Here is a 12,531-nt window from a genome sequence, read left to right on the forward strand (position 1 = left end):
AAAGAAGGCAGCCGGCGGGGAGGCTACAGCGACGGCCTGTTTCACAGAAGAAGGTGGGACAGGGGTACAAGAGGGAAGACTCCTGTGCCCTTTCACCTCTCAGGAAGAAAAGGTGACAGTCCCATTCTACTAGGGGCTGAGGCACGAGCAGCCACATGTTCTGGGAGAGACAGAAAAGACTGAAGCTTGGAGGACTTCTCTGTCCTGACGTGGCAGTGGCCCCACCAGCTGCATTTTCTCTAAGGATGCTCCAGCTCAAGAGCGGATTTTGATTTCTTTCCTGTCATGGCCACAATTACCCTTCATCACCTCCACGCAATACGGACAGCATCAGCAACCACCACCACCACCAACAGATGGGAAAGTGAAAGTGTTGCTTGCCTAGTCACGTCTGACTCTTTGTGACCCCACGGACCACAGCCCACCAAAGATTTCTTTGTCCATGGAGTTCTCCAGGCAAGGATACTGGAGCGGCTTGCCACTTCCTACTCCAGAGGGTCTTCCCAACCACAGGATCGAACCCAGGTCTCCCGCACTGCATGCAAATTCTTTACCGTCTGAGCCACCAAGGAAGCCCATCAGATGGGAGATGCCCCGAATAACAACAGCCAGTAAGAATCGCGATGGGAATGACGCCATCATATCAATGTCAGCAGGAACAGCCAACGCTGGGACGTTTAACAACAGGCAAGGCACTGGGCTTACCATGCACAGCCACATTTGCTCCCTACCCTAACCCCATAGTGTAAATAACGCTACAATCCCCTGATACGGATGGGAAAACTGAGGCCTGGGCACTTAAGTAACGTGCCCGGCAGCGTGGAGTGAGCAGCAGAGCCGGAAGACTCATCTACCTCCGAGGCCCAGGGTTCTAACCACATGGCTGTCCACAGAGATCCCGGCGAAGTCCACACCACTGTGGATTTCTCAGTCCTCGGCCCCGGTGGCATCTGCCTCCACCCTGTACTACTTGCCCCAGCCGGACCCAGGCCCATGTGGGACGGTGACCACCCAACTCCCACCCCACACACAGCCTGGCGCTTCTGCCTGGCCCCCCGCCATCTCCACCAGGGTCCGTCCACTCCCTCCAAGGTGCTGGGGACGGTGCCTGAGAAGCGGCCAGCCCCATGGTCCCTGCAGCCTCACTGCAAACGAGAACCAGCTGCTCCCGGTTATAAAGACCAGAGCAGGAAGGGGCCCACGTGGCAGGAACACTCACCAGCTCCATCCAGCCTGGGCCCTCAGCGACGCACAGGGTCTCTCCCACTGCCTCCCCACCTCGCAGCCCCAGTAACCCAGGGTTACAGGGACCAGCCCCGCCCCCGTTTCCTCCCCTAATTCTCAGGGCATCTGAGCATCCCCTCCTGTCAGTCTTCCTTCCTCCAAATTCCCAAAGAGCCCTCACCTCTTCTCTATAGACAGAACCTCCTTCAGAAGACCAGGGTGTGATGGGTGGCTAAGTGGGTGGGTGGCCAGGGGAGTATGTGTTGTGAAGCGCTGGATATAAGAGGAAGCCAAGGGGACCCCAGACTCTGACACCCGACCACCAGTACTATCAGTTCCTCAAACGCAGTACCCCTGGGGGGACCCTCTCTAAGCCCTAGGCACACCTCCTTCTCAGTGGACAGAGGGCACAAAATCCTGGCTTGCAAAGCTCAACCCTCCCTGAGGCCCTGTAGGGACGACCGGAGAGGGAACTGTGCAGATTCGGGGAGAAATCTGGATCTTTTATTTTTTAATATGTAATCTCTTGATTTTTAAATGCTGGCACAAACGAAGCAAAACAACCTCTTTAAAAACGCTGTGCGGCTGAACAAAATCACGTCCATGGGCTGCAATCAGTTAGTGGGCCCCACCGTGACTTGACTTCACTTCCGATTGATCAGTTTCATGGCCAAGGGCGGCAGGGAAAGCCCGTGCAGGGACCCCAACCTGGCACAGCTCCGCCTCTCACCAGGGGCTGTCCAGCAAGATACCGCTGGGTGCAAACCATGCATCCAAAGAAGCCTGAAGTGCTGGAGAGAGAGGTCAAGTAGCTGCTAAACTGGCCAGAAAGTCCAGGGCCGAGTGCCCGGAACTGTGATCTCTAGTGGTTCCCAGGGCCTCCCGTGACATCTGGTCTACCCCCGCCCCGAGAGCACTGTCCAAATTCTCCTCGATAGTGGCTCCTGTCTGTCTGTGAGCTCCCTGAAGGAGGGATCCATGCCCCACCCACCTCAGCACATGCATGTCCAGGACTCCTTGGTGTTAACTCCTTGGGGCTGAGTTGGGAAGAACAGGAACTAGGTGGGGTGAGGGCTCTTTGCCAGGTTTGCCCACAGAAATGAAACGACCTGTGAGGCCTAGCGAGGCCTGTGCCCCTGTTTGAAAGAGCCCCCTCCCTGCAGAGCCCCCTCCACTGTGACTCACAAAAATTAAGACCCTGCACCAAAGCAAAAACCTCTCTGCCCCAACCATCCACAGTCCCGCTTTGGCAATGAGTTGGAACCAGACCAGCATGTGCACAGATCACTGCTCCCCAGGACACAAAATCTCCACCAAAAGCACACGCCTAGCCCCACCACCATCCTCTCCTTTCTCGGCTGTTCTTCCTGGCTTTGGTGTTTCTTCCTCGCTCACGCCACTCCCTGGCCCCACGCTATCAGCAAGCTTAGCATTCGGCTATATTATCCATCCAGACATTGACTGCCCGGCACCGCCAGCCACCCTGGTTAGTCTAGTTCTCTCTGAGAAGACAGGGGCTGTTTCCACCATCAAGACGGTCACTGCTCAGCAAACCTCCAGGGCTGATGGGGTACCCTTGATGGCTTACACCATGCCCACAAACGAGCACTCCTCTTCCCCTCCTTCGAGGATTCCAAGTCACCCCAAAGCCAGGCTCACTCTTGCCTCCTCCCAGAGCCTGCCCAGGCCCCTGCAGTTCACAGCACTCTCTCCTGTGTCATCCTGGTCACCCCAATCCGCTAGGACTGGGAAGAGAGCCGGGGTCCTCTCCTCCGTTACACGAGCCAGCTCTCCATCCCTTCCTAGGCCTCAAGTGCGTTCTCTTCACAACTCAGAGGCCAGACTGGACCACAGGTTTGTAACTGTGGGCCCAGGGAAGGCAGGCACCAGGACTTTAACCCCCATCTCACACTGAGAAGTTGCACTTTGAACAGTGTCCCCCCAAAGATTATATCCCAGTCCCTACCCTAGAACTGAGAGAGTGACCTCCTTTGAAAAAAAAAAAGTCTTTGCAGATGTCACTAAGGTGAGGACTCAAGATGAGATTGTCCTGGATTTAGGATGGGCTGTAAATTGCATAATTCCCGGATGGTTCAGTGGTAAAGAATTCGCCTGCAATGCAGGAGCTTCAGGAGACGCGAGTTCAATCCCTGGGTCAGGAAGATTCCCCTGGAGGGGGAAATGGCAACCCACTCCAGCATTTTTGCCTGGGAAATTCCATGGATAGAGGAGCCTGGCGGGCTACAGTCCATGGAGTCACAGAGAGTTGGACACAACTGAGCGACTTAGCATGCACACACGCTAAGTCCTAAAAGTGTCTTTATCAGAGAAAGAAGAGGGGGAGCTGAGACACACAGAGGAGAAGGTAATGTGATCCCAGAGGCAGAGACTGAAGTGGCGCAGTCCAAAGCCAACAATGCCTGAGCCACCAGAAGCTGGAAGAGGCCAGGAAGGATTCTTCCCTAAAGCTAGCCCTGCTGACACCTTGATTTCAAACTTCTGGTCTCCAGAACCATGAGAGTCAATTTCTGTGTAAGCTATGCGGTTTGCTGTCATCTGTTACAGCAGTCACAGGAAGTTAACACAGGGACCATTAGATGGATGAAACCTCTGGGCTACAAGGTTGTCTGGGGCCCTTCCTGCGGGTGCTGTCACCCAACTCTGCACTCAGCCCCAATCCAGCCCCAACCACACTCAACAAACGCCCAACAGCCAGAAGGATGGAAGCGTGGCCGAGCTCCAGAAAACTGCTGCATCAGGGACCCAGGAGAGGAAAAGCAGCCTCCTTTTTCCTTTCCCAGAATCACACGAAACCCCAGCCGGTAGAAGTCATCATGGAATAACATCGCTCTAGATTTGCCCCAAAATATTCGGTGATGTAACCAAAGATCATTTTTTTTAAGGCAGACTCTGCAAGGGACACCCCGGGAGCAGCTGTCTCTACACAGAGGATGTCGTGACATGATGAGCACCCAGCTGGGAAAAATTAGGAGGCGGCTTGTCACGAAGCTGGCAGGACAGGGTCCTCTAGTATCCCGTCCCCCGTGGGCATCCTAGAAACATGCTCCAGTCCTGCCCACACACGCACAGCCACCTCTCCCTTCCCAGGGTCAAACTCTCCCTGCCAACACCCTCCATTTCCTCCTTGGAGAATGGGTATAACTCACCATGGCAGCGAGTATTTTTTTCACTTTACTCTTCTCCCTGCTCCCGGTAGAGAGGCAGGCAGCCCAGGGTGTCCACATGTGGCCGTGGAAGCCAACAAGAGTGTTCAGGAGCTGGTCATTTTGCAGAATGGACGCCCCTAGGTGACCACATCTGATGACCGGCTGGCTGAGGGACTGATGGGCAGAAAGTGGCCTTTCAATGGACCAGGCCAGTGGGGAAGGATATGAGGCTGCTTCCTCTCTTGCCTGCAGGATGTTAATGCCCCCAGTAGGCAGGCTAGAGGTGCCCAGCTGGACAGGATGAATGCACCGTTGCAGGGCATCTGACAAATATGGGGCCAGGCTGTACTGGGAGGGTCCCCACACTGCCACTAGGAGGGGAAAGGACTGCCATCGCCCACAGGGCACAGGGGCCCATCCCTGCTCACACCATTCCCAAGTGAGTACGCCCCCTTCCTTCCTCTGGTGAATGCAAGACCCCCGCCCACAAAACCAGGTTTGAACCTCCCTTGCTCTCAAAAGCTGTCCTTGGCCCCCACCTGCCCACCCCATGTGCACAAGAGCCTGAAGACCTTTGGCCCACTGCTGGGAATTCACCCCCCAGGAAATGATCGGATCTGCAGAAAGATTTATGTATGAGACGTTTGCATCAGCATTAAAACAGCAAACGCTGGAAACAATTCGAGGTTACGGAGATTTTCTGAATCCATGTGCCGGAGTCCTGCAAAGTCATCAAAATCATGGTTCTGAAGATGAGAAATGCTGAGCATACTGAGTAAAAATAGCAGAACAACCCAAGATGCATGCATGGGCCTGACGTCATCTCTCACACACGCACGCACGCGTGCACACACACACATGCGCCCGCACACTCGAGGAAAACAGCCATCTCTGGATGGAATTAAGGTGGCTGTTTAATTCATTACACTTTCCTGCCTTTTCCCAAGGTGCCTACGCTAACGCAGGTCACTTCATATTTTCAGGGGATAAAACCATCAACACTGCTCGCAAAAAACAAACCCTGCTAAGAAGGAGGGGGAGGGTGCGGGTCACCGCGCCTCCGGCCCAGCCTCTCCTGGTCCATCAAACACTTACAGTCTCGGCCGCCTGCCGCACAGGCCCGGCCGCCTGTCCAAATGCAAACCTCCCGGCATCGTGCCCGTGGGGGTCGGGGCGAGAGCAGCCTGGATCTGGGCCTGTTTAAGGAGGAATGCGCCGCAGACAAGAGGCCATTGTGAGGGCGCAGCTGTGAGCAAACCTCTCCTCGCTCCGGAGCACTTCCTGGAGCACACCTCAGTCTGGGTAGGGGACGTGGGGCGAGCCATACAGCCCTGCTCCAGGCTGGGACCAACGTCATGCAAAGAACAAGGTCAAAACCAAGTTCAGCTCCCGTGGGAGGAGCATCCCTGCCACAGCTCAGGGAGGTTCTGACCCCAGGCTCAGGCTCCAGAAGCAGTGGCCCTGGTCAATGTGAGTCTCTTCCGGGAGACAGCAAAGCAAGTTCTGTCCTGAGGTCCAGTGGCCACGTGGGAGCCAGGGTCAGACACCCAGGGAACCCAGGGTGCCAGGTGGAGGGCACCTCCCTGCTCCCTGGCCTGAGGCTGCAGAGAAAGAGCACAGAAAGACCCATCAGAATGAGTCTGGGGCATGTGTGACCCCTGGGGTGGACTCAGTTCCTCTGGTTCCAGTCTCCCATGGGGACCAAAAGCTGGCGCTGCAGCTGGGTGGACAAGCTCCCTCCAGGGCAGCAGAGAAGACGGAAGAAGAATCAACAGGCCAACGGACCGGTCCCTGAAATAACACGCCTGCAGAGGAAAGGAACCCAAGGCCACAAAAGCAAGATATGATCAGCGAAAGAACAAATTCACTGGGGAAAGGGGGGCTGGGCGGGGCCGGTTCCAGGCAGAGGACAGGGCAGGACAACGGCCCTGCGTGCCTTGGATGAGCTGAGAGCTGGCCGGGTGTGGGGGCCTTGCAGCCTGGACACGCAGTGGGCTCCTGCCTCGGGACCAAATAAACGCAGAGGTTCGAACAAGGTGGCGTGACCACTGTCACCTCTGAGCCTCCGCTTCTGCATGTGCCGTGTCAGCTGCAGGCGGACACGGCGATGCCCGGGCAGCAATCACAGCTGTTGGTATAATTACCATCTGTCTGTGCACCTCGGGGGTGGACAAGGCTGCACGAGCCTTCCTTCCCCTGAGTCCATCACACCCACGGCCAGTATCTGCCCCTGGTGCCCACCTTGAGCCCCACACAGGGAAGGCAGGAAGGGGTTAGCACCCTTCCCCAGGAAACAGCCCTAGGGCAGTAACTGACGGGTAAGCACTCTGGGGTCCCCCAGCACCTCCAGTGGAGTCTCAGTGGGAGGGGGTGTCCTCTGGAAATGAAACAGTTCAAAAGGAAGCGCTTAAAATAGACACTGTGGCCCAGCAGGGCCCGGGACAGGGACATCGGTAAACAGCAATGGCAGCGGGTGGCCCTGGGTTTCCCACCGAGAAACACATTTGTTTAACAACGACCCAGCCAAAGACAAAGTCCAAATAAAGGAAGAGAGGAGGCCCACCACTGGCACCCACAGCTCTGGATCCTCCTTTGAGGCCTCTCCCCCACCCTCCCGGAGCAGGCCTGGCCGGGCTGTGGGTCCAGACGTGGCCTAAGAACCTTGTCTGGCGCCAGCCCCATCCTGCCTCCCACTCCGGCTCAGGGTCCTGGGGGCCCAGCGTGGTGGCTGAGGACGCTGGCCACCCTGGGCTTAGCCACACACGCGGCTGAGGGCAGCACACGGCCCCTGCTCCCAGCCCTGACCAGACACGGGCCTGCACCTCCGCACCCCGCACTGTTTCACACTGGTGGCCTGCACCCTCTGGGCTGGAGGACCCAGCTGAGCCACTTCCACTGAGCCCTGAGGGGCCATGCAGGGCGAGTTCAGTGCCCCTGAGAACTGTGGGTTCACCAAGCACTCTAGCAACCCAGGCAAAAGAGTGTGAGGTCAGCTTCTCAGTGTGTGCGTGCTAAGTCATGTCCAGCTCTTTGTGACCCCATGAACTGTAGCCCACCAGGCTCCTCTGTCCATGGGATTCTCTAGGCAAGAAAACGGGAGGGGGTTGCCATGCCCTCCTCCAGGGGATCTTCCTGACCCAGGGATCAAACTTGTGTCTTCTATGTCTCCTGCATCGGCAGGAGGGTTTGTTTTTTTTTTACCACTAGGGCCACCTGGAAAGCCCCCAACCTCTCCACTCCTCTCAATTAAGACTTTTTTTTAAATGTGGACCATTTTTAAAGTCTGTATTGAATTTGTTACAATATTGTTTCTGTCTTATATTTTGGTATTTGGTCTAGAGGTATGTGGGGTCTTAGCTTCCCAACCAGAGATTGAACCCGCATACCCTGCACTGGAAGGCGAAGTCTTAACCACCGGACCGCCTGGAAGATCCTCCCCCAACAATCTGAGGACTGTCTTTTCCTTCTGCTGTTAGGACATGGGCACTCTGGGGTGCGTTCTTGCTCCTCACAGTCTCCCCTCGGGGAGGCCTGGCCCACCGCCTGCCCTGGAACAGCGACGTGCGAAGGAGGTTGGCTGTGCCCGCCAGCTGGGTTGCCTAGTTGGGCCAAGAGAAACAGGCCCCCTCCTCCTCCCCCGCCAGGCTGCCACTCACCACAGGGACACCCTCCACAAAGCTCTTCCCACCCATGATGCCTCCAGGCACCGCAAAGAGTGCAAAGGTGACCCTGGCCCCTCAACTCAGGACATGAACAAGAACCCACCCACGACAGGCAGGGAGCCCAGTGGCAGCTGTGGTCAACAGCCAGCCCTCGGATTCCAGACCCTTTCTTAATCCCCAATTCATCACATTAATTTCTCCCTGGAAAAAGCTCTCTCCAGCATGCTGGCAAGCGAGGACACAGGCAGAACCTGCCCTCCCCAGCCCAGCTACACAGTCTAATCCACCTAGAATGCATCCTGCCTGATGCCTGTACAAGGGCATCCAAATCTAAAGCTGTCTACAGAGGACACTGGTCCCACAATGGCCCCAAGATGGTACGTCTGAGTCTTAACTCTGGTACCTGTGAAAGCGATGTGGAAAAAGGGCCCCTGGGCTTCCCAGGTGGCACTAGTGGTAAAGAACCCATCTGCCAATGCAGGAGATGTAAGACACGAGGGTTTGATCCCTGGAAAGATCCCCTGGAGGAAGGCATGGCAACCCACTCTAGTATTCTTGCCTGGAGAATCCCATGGACAGAGGAGCCTGGTGGGCTACAGTCCACAGGGTCGCAAAGGGTTGGACGTGACCGAAGTGACTTAGCATGCACCCACAGCACACAGATGGACTCAGGGTAGACTCTCAAGGTGAGACCATCCTCGATGAGGGCGGGCCCTGAACCCAGACATGTGTCCTCATAAGACACAAAAAAGGAGATGACAGAGAAGCCGTGTGAAGATGGAAGGGTGCACCCACGAGCCAAGGACGCCGAGGATTCTCGTTGCTGGAGCTGGGAGAGGGGCCTGGATGAGACCTTTCCTCGGAGTCTCCAGAAGGAACCAGTGCCGCCCACACCTGCCTTTCGGCCTCTAGACCCGGAAGAGAGCACATTTCTATCGCCTGAAGCGCCCCCTGGTCCGGGGCACTTGGCAGCTGCAGAAGGAGGACCCAGAACAGGTCTTTCAGCTGCCACGGCCTCTCCATTCAGCCTCCTCAGCCTCTGTTGATGTGGAAGCCACGTCCCGCAGGGCCTCACCAGCTCTGGCGGGGCACACGGGCGCCCTGGAATCGGACAGGCTGGCGGGAAGGCCCTTTGCCCTCTCGGCCTGCGCCAGCCGCCAGCTCAACTCCGGCCCTTCACAGCTACCAATGCCTTGGCCCAGTGACCGGTTCCTGCTGCTGGCTGCCACTCCCACCCAGCCGCTGAGCCTCCCCACCCCATCTTCCTGGGGCAGGGCCACCTGGGACGTCCAGCATCCCGGGACGTCCCCACTCGCACCTGTTGCTTCACTGTCCTCCGTCAGGGCACCCTGTTCACTCCCAACAGAGTTCCCATCAAGCCAACAAGTTCAATCGGCTAAGGTGGGTTCATTACCCGTGTTCCCCCCCACCCCCCTGCCAACAGAGAAGGGTCCTGGGTGACGGCTCTCAGGGTCAAGGAGCTGCCTGAGAGAAGAGACCCTGGTAGGCATCGTGGGACAGCCACGTAGCAACTTCTGCTTCAAGAAACTCCTCTCTACAGAGCAAAACCACAGCAAATGTTACAAGGAGCCACTTCTTAACTTGGGGCCTCTTCCCGCTCCGGCCATCTCCCAGTTGATTCCCCCGGCTCTGGTGACACTGGGGTCATTCCAGGCCAACTCTAACAATCACCCTAAGACACTGCACTTCCTTCTTTCCATAGTAAAATTAAAAGTTACAGGAACGTGAGTGCATTCAGACCCAACTGTCCTCCCCCTCTGAGACCAACTGTGAGCTCTACTCTGCAGAAAGAGGAGAGACAGAACACGGCCGAAGCTACACGCACGGAGATGCGGGCAGACAGGCGAAGAATAGCCTGACCGGGGTGGCGACTTGGGAGGGGGGCGGTGAACCCAGGCTTCCTGAAAAGCCGAAGAGGGCCAAGGTGCAGCCCTGCCTGCAGGGGACCAGAGGGGACAGAGGACCTTTCTGACCTCCGTGGGTCAAAGGTTCCCTGATGAATGGCAGCCGAGGAGGGCAGGAGGCAGCCCCTGAGAGGAAACTGAGTTCAAAACCTGAATCCCCAGGCTGCGGCTCCGAGGGCCCTTTAATGCACACACCCCTCCCCCGCTGCCCCAGATGCCCCAAGGGGGTCCTGTCCTGCACAGAGGACTGAGGAGCTGCTTCCAGGTTGGAGCACCGCCCCTCCGCCCACCAGAGGGTCCCATGCAGGGCTGTTCCCTGGGTGCTCCCCCAGACCCACCCCTGACCATGGAGCAAGAATCACCCCGTCCACAAAGAGCCTGCGGACAAGCTGGCTTGCTGACAGCCGTCTGTGACCGCGCCAATTCTTCCCCGCGACTGGGCGGGGGGCAGAGCAGGGCCCGGAGACCCCTGGTCAGTCTCAGCTCCATGGCACCGGGCTGTCAAGGCAGTGGTCGCTGTGATGGCTCCTCCTGGCGAAGCTCCAAGTTCCCTTCTCTGTTCTCAGCCCAGAGAGGGTTGGTCGTTCCCCAACCAGCGGGCAGAGGAATCACCCCGCTGACTACAGCAGGAAATGGTAGAAACACTTAAAAAACGCAACAACAACAAAAAAATCCTAATACCAGGGTCTGCTGGGCCCAGGTGGAGCCTCCATTAATCACACCAGAGGGACAGATGGAGCTCTGCATGTCTCTGGGCTGTGGCCTGGGGGCGGCAGCTGGGTGCTGCCCAGGCCCATATGAGCTCCGGCCTAATTACAGGGGACAGTGACCTGAGGAGCAGAGTTCAGGCCCCGGTCAGGGCAGCACCCAGGAGTCCAGCTGCTCCCCCAGGCCTCCCAAGGAATGGAGTGGGTCACAGCGCATGACCCCAGACTGGCTGAGCTGGGCTGGGCAAGAGGAAAGTGTCTCAGTGATCGCAAAGCCCTACAGGCTCCAAGGCTGATTAGCGGGTTCAGGGCAACCTGGTCTCTACACTCAAGGACGGGGTGAGCTTAGGCTGGGGGGAGGGTTGGCAGAGAAGGAGGAGTCCGGGAAACAAGAAGGAGGAAGTGGGTTTGTAGAGTGAGACAGGCCACATCTGGACCCTGAGAAGATTCTGGAAGGGGCTCCCAGGGGCCGCCCAGCTGTTCCAAAGAGCCCTGGTGGGGGCTGAGTGAGGCCGCCTCCAGGACTCCCCTCTGAAGGCCTTACTGGGCACTCACCAGAGACAGCAAGCTCCTGGCTAATGCCACACAATAATCTGGAACTTGGAGAGAACCTTGTGGCTCAGTGGTAAAGAATCTGCGTGCAGTTCTGGGAGGCCCAGATTCGACCCCTGAGTCGGGAATATCCCCTGGAGGAGAAAATGACAACCCACTCCAGTATTCTTGCCTGGAAAACTCCATGGACAGAGGAGCCTGGTGGGGCTGCAAAGAGTCAGACACGACTGACCAACTAACACTTATCACTTTCACTGAAGACCTAAAGCAAGCCGGGCACAGCCTCCAGGCTGGGCTATACTGTTGGGCAGAGGATCAGGAACGGAATGCCATCACTCTCTGGGGACACAGATGAGGAGTCTGAGACCCAGGGAGGCCTTCGATCACTCAAAGTCATGCCATTAAGCCCATCTAAGCCTGGTCTCTAGATCCACACCCAGACACTCTGCTGCCCCTAAGGTCGGCCACTGCATGGGGCAAGATCGGTGGGTGTTCTAACTCCCAGAAGCTGTGCACGTGCCCTTGTTTGGAAAGAGAGTCTTTGAAGATGTAATTAAGAGCCTCGAGAGGGACTTCCCTGGTGGCCCAGTGGCTAAGACTCCATGGTCCCAATGCCAAGGGGCCCAGATTCAATCCCTGTCAGGGAACTAGATCCCACATGCCACAGCTAAATATCCTATGAGCTGCAACTAAATAAATAAATATTAAATATATATATATACATATACACACACACATATATAAGAGCCTCGAGATGAGATCGCCCTGGATTTAGGGAGGAATCTGCCTGCCAATGCAGGAGACGCAAGAGATGTGGGTTTGAGCTGTGGATCAGAAAGATCCCCTGGAAGAGGAAATGGCAACCCACTCCAGTATCCTTGCCTGGAGAATCCCATGGATAGAGGAGCCTGGCAGACTACAGTCCATAAGGTCTCTAAGAGTTGGATATGATTGAGCGTGCAAAATCTGAGTGAGGGTCCCGCCTAAGAGCAGAGACAGAGAGACAGGGAGCAGACTGGACGGATGCTTCCACCGGCCAGGGCACCAAGGTCGGCGGGACCCCACAGAATCTGGAGGAAAGGCTGAGCAGAAGGAACCAGCCCTGCCCACACCATGAATTTGGACTTTCTGGGCTCAGAACCCTGTGTTGAGCCCCAGCCTGCGGTCTCTACTGTGGCCACGGGACACCTACACGCTCCCTCTGACTCTTCCTGGTCTTTGCACCCCGCCTCCCTGAGCTGACCATGCAGCTGTCCTGTTCTTCTGTGGCTCCGTCCAGGGGCCGCCCAGCCCA

The 12,531-nt window shown here is 56.9% G+C and overlaps 1 protein-coding gene and 1 long non-coding RNA gene across 7 annotated transcripts in view; one reads left to right on the plus strand and one right to left on the minus strand.

The window, feature by feature from the left end:
• SEPTIN9 (septin 9) overlaps positions 1 to 12,531 on the minus strand; it is a 179,409-nt gene that overhangs the window by 81,184 nt on the left and 85,694 nt on the right. The window lies entirely within an intron of this gene.
• The window catches only part of LOC133232821 (uncharacterized), a 307,249-nt gene that overhangs the window by 77,777 nt on the left and 216,941 nt on the right, over positions 1 to 12,531 (plus strand). The gene's annotated exons all lie outside the window — the stretch shown is intronic.

This window comes from Bos javanicus, chromosome 19 (genome assembly GCF_032452875.1).
Source record: "Bos javanicus breed banteng chromosome 19, ARS-OSU_banteng_1.0, whole genome shotgun sequence".
Classification (NCBI taxonomy): domain Eukaryota; kingdom Metazoa; phylum Chordata; class Mammalia; order Artiodactyla; family Bovidae; genus Bos; species Bos javanicus.